The sequence below is a fragment of the Neopelma chrysocephalum genome, unplaced genomic scaffold (genome assembly GCF_003984885.1).
Source record: "Neopelma chrysocephalum unplaced genomic scaffold, ASM398488v2 Primary Assembly neopelma1_25, whole genome shotgun sequence".
NCBI lineage: Eukaryota > Metazoa > Chordata > Aves > Passeriformes > Pipridae > Neopelma > Neopelma chrysocephalum.
Genome location: NW_020897694.1, coordinates 39668262 through 39674308, shown reverse-complemented (window position 1 = coordinate 39674308; position 6047 = coordinate 39668262).

Here is a 6047-nt window from a genome sequence, read left to right as displayed (position 1 = left end):
GCTACCATGTTGTAAGATCTAGGACAAATTCTGCCCTCTGATGCAGGCACGTGTACATATATATGTATATGTATATGTATATCTTTTATTGGTTTCAATGATAGCCATGTGTTGATGGAAAGGCAGAATATGTTCCATTTGTCTTTCATGGCTGAAAATTTCTCAGTTTTCTAAAACTGAGACCTGCTTTATCCCTGAAGTTAAATAGTAAGATACTAATTTATTTTTTCATCCTCTTTGAACATTTTACTAGCAAGCGTAACATCTAGTTGTTCTAGACTGAAAAATTATTTATTGTATTTTCCCAGATACTAAACATTAAATAGAATAAAAGAAAAAAGATTTTGACTATGATTTTGAGATGTGATGTTCTGCTATTTTTTATCTATTACTCCAGAAAAATTAAGTAAGATGTTATTGTGCTGCCTTGTATCCTTCAGAAGCAGATAAAATATGGCTAAGAAGAATTTTACTATCAAGCTACGTAAGCGAGCTGCCAAAATTACGTCAAGATTAAGTAAAACTGCTGCTAGAGAATCATTTGGGTTTAGTTCCATCTCAGTTAAGGAACTCTTGGGACAACTCATCTTATTCAGCAGGTACTGGCATCTGTTCCTTCCACATCCTGGGGGGAGGGGAGGGGCAGTAGAAAGTACTGGCCACGACAGCAGGATCTGACCATTTCTGTAGCCAACTAACACTTGTATGGCCGCCGGGGACACCAGGCATCCAGGGTGCACGGGAGCGCTGCCCGCAGGCTCTCTGCTAAAGTGTGACCCCGAGTGGAAAAGAAATGCATCCTGCCAACAGAGGAAACACCATCGCTGAGCTTCCACTCTCTGTGCTTATGGCCGTCTTGGGCAGTGCCAGCAGGACGTGTGGGAGCAGGGATCGGCTTTGGGATGGGAGCTTGTGCTGCCAGCTGTATCTTCAGGGAAGGCTGCCTGCTGGAATCGAGCATGTATCTCATGGTAATTCTGCAAAATACAATGACTAAAGAATCAGAACACATTTCCAAGTCCGCGGTCCAATCTCACCTGCTCAGGAATGCAGCAGGGCCTGAGCCTGCTTCCCTTGCTGGGGCAGCTGGGCTGGAGGAGCTGCCACCTGCTCTGTGCTAACTCGTTCTTTTATGCTTCTCCCGATTACAACAAATAAATGCAGGCTCACAGCCTGCCTTTGTGCGAACTCAGTGTGCTGTGAGAGCTTCATTGCCACAATAGTAACTTTGTTTTGCAAATTCAGCTTAGCTGAGAGACAGCATCCCCATGGAATGGGAATTGTGTCTGATTACATCACAGCTGACTTTGGTGCCATGTGTTTTCTTGCCTTTAAAATACAATGTTCTACGTTTAATAATTAAAAAATTTAAAAGATTGTGTTCTGCATTTAATATTGCCCACTCGATAGGTCATTGAATTTCTGTTGTCCTGTTTCTTGTTGAGTCCCAAAGTCTTACATTTAGGAATATGGAAATCACCCTGTCTGTGAAATGGAGATTGGGCTCCATTCTGTTGGGGAAACTGATTTGGAATGTCAGTATTCAGTAAATAAACCTGCATTTGTGCCTGATGCAGTTTTAAATAGAAGCTTATTCAATTCCAAAACATTGTACTGACATCACATTCAGTTTTCAAATACATTCTGTTGCTTCTTTTCATTTAAAACCAAATGGCAGTAAGTTGGTTTTGGAGAGTCTTTAGAGGTCAATGGCTCATCTCACCAGCTGTGGTTAAGCTAACACTGCTTTTCCTGCAGTTTCTCTGCTGGCTTCTACTTGCAGCATTAGTCCTGAACAGCCCAAACAAAAGCCTGAAATATTAACAGGACAAAACCCACTTACTATGCACAAAATGATATTGAACATCAGAATAAAACGTGATTAAAAAGGAAAAAAAGTACTTTCCTCCCCAAACCTGATGGAATGTTAAAAATCAGTGGGAAATATGATTTGTGAGTTGGGTGGTGCTGTTTAAGTCTTCAATGATGAGAGGAGAAACTTAAAATTCTCAAGTTATTTTTATTCATATTATAATGGTTTCATTTGGAAGAAAGAATATGTGAAACAAATGGGAAACCTATTGAGTCTTATCTGGTCATTTCCAACTGACTTAAAGGCATGCACTCCGTCTTCCCTGCATCCACTTGGGCTTTTCATTGAAGTTCTTCTTGAAGACTGAAAATGTCATCTTCTTATTACCAAGTGCTTGTTTCTCTCTTAACAGTTTAACTCTCTCAAACCTCTTCACTGCTACATAACTAAAAAATAAATATTTTCTAGATATATTTTGTGGTGTACACTTCATTAGGCCACATTCCAATCTCCTGAACATGTCCTATTTGCATATCTCATCTACAATTAGGAAAATAAAAGGGTCGTTACTGTTACATATATAAATATGGTATTTTGATTTAAATTGACGCAAACACAGAAGACATTGGACTGCAGTGTTCTTTGCTCAATTACAGCTAGCAACCTTGATTAGCGAAAAAATAAATACTCTCCGAGAGAGAGAGTAAAGACTAAATTCAGAGGGGTTTTATATGGTAGTACAAAAATGGCAGATTGACTCCTGGTCCATGCAGGATCCATAAACGCCTCCCAGCATGTACAGAAGGCAGGAGATATAAAGACATGCAGAAATTGAAGGTTCTTTTTTCTCCTTTTCTTTAAAAATGTTTATATATTCAAAAGTGAAATATGAATCTTCTGCATAAAACTTGAAGGTGGGATTTTTTGGGGTCTTAGAGCATCAAGGGCCCGGCCTGTTACTACTGATCTGTGCCCAGGTCTCTGTGTTGTGCTGCTTTCCAACTCTGTTATGCAGAAATGCAGATGGTTCTACTGAATGAAACTGAAGGGAAGTTCCACCTCACATTGTTTCTTAACAGTGAACTTGAATATGGGCACTGATACCTCACATTACCTCCTGGAAGTTCTTGCATGTTTTTGTCTGCTGTTGAAGGTCATTAGCATCCAGAAACAAGAGTATGTGTATAATTATGTTCTAAGGCATTCAGACAAGAAAATTGGGATATAAAAGGAAAAATGGAAACACTTCCAAGCTGAATACACTCAGTGTTGTTTCCTTAACTTATAATACTATTCTACAATACAAACATTAAAGTTGATTGTGTATTGAAAACTTTTAAGTTCCTTAGTTAAAAATCAAATAGCGAGGAAGAAAACACTTGGGAATACGTTACATAAGGTAGAAATGTATTCAGGAGTATTTAAGACATACTGCCAATGAATTGTGAGCTCTCCATAGCTACCATGTTAGGTAACAGGTTTGTTGCTCTATTAGTTACAGTCACTAGCACATAATAAGAAGAAAAAGGCAATTTCAAAAAGTAATTTAGAGGCCTAAGGGAAAGAATTAAATGAAACAAAATAACTGTCTTGTATGATTATACTCCATGTCTTCAAACTGTTAACATTTTCACTGAGTTCACAAGTGAATATGATCTTTTTTTACATTTTGCTTATGCAAAAAAAAAGATAATCTAGAACTGCAAACTATATTCAAGCATCTTTCAGAATAATATTAACTGAAAGGGGGAAGACCTGTGGAATTTTAGCATGATTTCATAAATCAAATGAAATCCCTAGATGTAGAGGAAAAAAAAGTTCTTAACAAGTTACAAAAAATGTTTAATCATACAGTACAGAAAAAGTCTATTAAAAAGAAAAAGTTATTCACTGAGGTGGCTTCTAGTGCTTTATGTATTCTCTATCTCTGTTTTCTAGTCCAATACTTGCTCTGTAATTGCTAATCCAGCAAAAAAATCTCCGTGGAGTTTCTTCACCTTCTTTGGGAAAACCTCTTGGCTAGGCTGAAAAGAAATCCTTCAAGTATTCCAAAATCACCTACAGATATCAACAGCATGGGAAAAGAAGAGAAATTTACTTAGTTTGGCCAAGAAGAATGTAGTAAATGGGGTACACCTGGTTTGTTTGGAATTTATTAATTGTTTGAGTCCATGCTAAATGGAAATTATTAGATAAACTACAGAAGCTAGAAATTAATTCAAAAACCGTGAGCTGGGTGAGAAGAGCTGGCAAACCAGAAAAAGACTAAGAACTCAGTATGAAATGAGAACGATAGTGAAAACAGGTTATTAGCTGGGTTTGGATTGATTTTACACACTATTTCCAAAAAATGACCAAGGCAGGAGTCAGCTAGTGGCATTTTGAGTAATCAAGCAGAGATAAAAAGCAAGTACAGGAGGGATGAGTAGCAAGAGTGCTCTTAACTGAAGACTTGGATGGAAATAAACAGTTGGTTTTTTAAGTTAGTCATGGGAAAACCACAATCCACAACAGGTCAAGTTTCTGGGAAAGTCAGTCACTGTCTTCAAGTGTGTCAGGCACGGCAAGTCCCATAGGAAAAACTTGCACCTTCACAGCATGCCCCCAAGACCTCCCCCACGGCACCCAAAAAGCTGCTTATCACTGTTAAGGGAAGATGCTTTCAAGATGTCGGTAAGGGGGCGATCAGGACAAAGAAGGAGGGAAGACTGAGTAAGTTCCTGCTCCCCAAGAGCACATCATATGGGAGACAGCTGAAATCAGGGAACAAGGAAGGTGGGTTTGAACTAAAGGACATGGCAACAATTAATATATTACCTATAGTCAAAGGGAGATGAGCCTGGGACATGACTATACAGAAGAACATGCAGGTACCCAGCCTGCAGTGCTAGATTTCTCATTGGGATCTAGAGGTAGAATAAAGAAAAAAATTCCTCATCAGTCAGTAATTGTGGTTGATCACTACACTTTTGCTACATTTTCACAGCATGTGTGGGATTGATTTTCTTGAAAACTGCTGAAAAAATAAAGCTTCTATCCAAGCAGCTGGTGAGGTGCAAGAGATCACTGATAAATGCTACCTGACACAGTGGCCGGTGTCAGTAAGGAAATGCTTCCAAGTGTCCAATCAGAACCTCCCTGGGGCAGCTCTGAGCCATTCCCATATATCCTATCACTGGGTACCATAGAGAAGAGCTCAGCACCTCTCTCTCCACTTCTCTTCCTAGGGAAGCTGTAGAGAGCAATGAGGTCACCCCTCAGCATCCAGGGAATCTTTCCATCGCTGGAAGTGTTTTAAGGAAAGACTGGATATGGCACTTATTGTCCTGGTCTAGTTGGTGTGGTGGTGTTCGGTCATAGGGTGGACTCAATGATCTCAGAGGTCTTTTCCAGCCTCATTGATTCTGTGATTCTCTCCACACTGAACAAAAAGCACTGTAAAAGAACCAAAAAGACCCCAAAAGACAAAAAGCACTTCCTGAATTGAGTGGCCCAGAACTGGACACAGTACTCGAGGTGTGGCCTACTCAGCAGTGGTGAAGCCACATCTTCAATCCTGTGTTGAATTCTGGTTCCCTCTGATCGGGAAGGACAGTGAGGTGCTGGAGCAGATGCAGAGAAGGGCAACGAAGCTGGTGAAGGGTCTGGAACACAAGTCCTATGAGCAGCAGCTGAGGGAGCTGGGGTTGTTTAGCCTGGAGAAAAGAAGGCTCAGGAGTAGCCTTATCACTCTCTACAACTCCCTGAAAGGAGGTCTCTTCTCCCAGGCAACTAGTGACAGGATGAGAGTGACTAGTGACAGTGTTAAGCAGTGCCAGTGGGGGTTTAGGTTGGACATTAGGAAGAAATTCTTCACAGAAAGGGTGATTATACACTGCAATGTGCTGCCGAGGGAGATGGTGGAGTCACCGTGCCTGGAGGTGTTTAAGGCAAGAATGCACATGGCACTGAGTGCCATGGTTGATTTGGTGGTGTTTGGTCATAGGTTGGACCCGATGATCTCAGAGGTCTTTTCTAACCTAATCTGTGTTTCTGTGACCCCGTGTTTCTGTGTTTTGGGATCTCGGACTGTCTCCACCCTGGGCGAACTCCACTGTGAGCCTTCAGGGGAGGCCAGGTCCCCCCGGTACTGCAGCGCCCCCTGCCGGCGGGCGCGGAGAGCGCCGCAGCCCGGCCCCGCCCCCGACTCTGCCGCCGCCGCCGCGCACGTGACCCGGCCCCGCCTCCCGCCGCC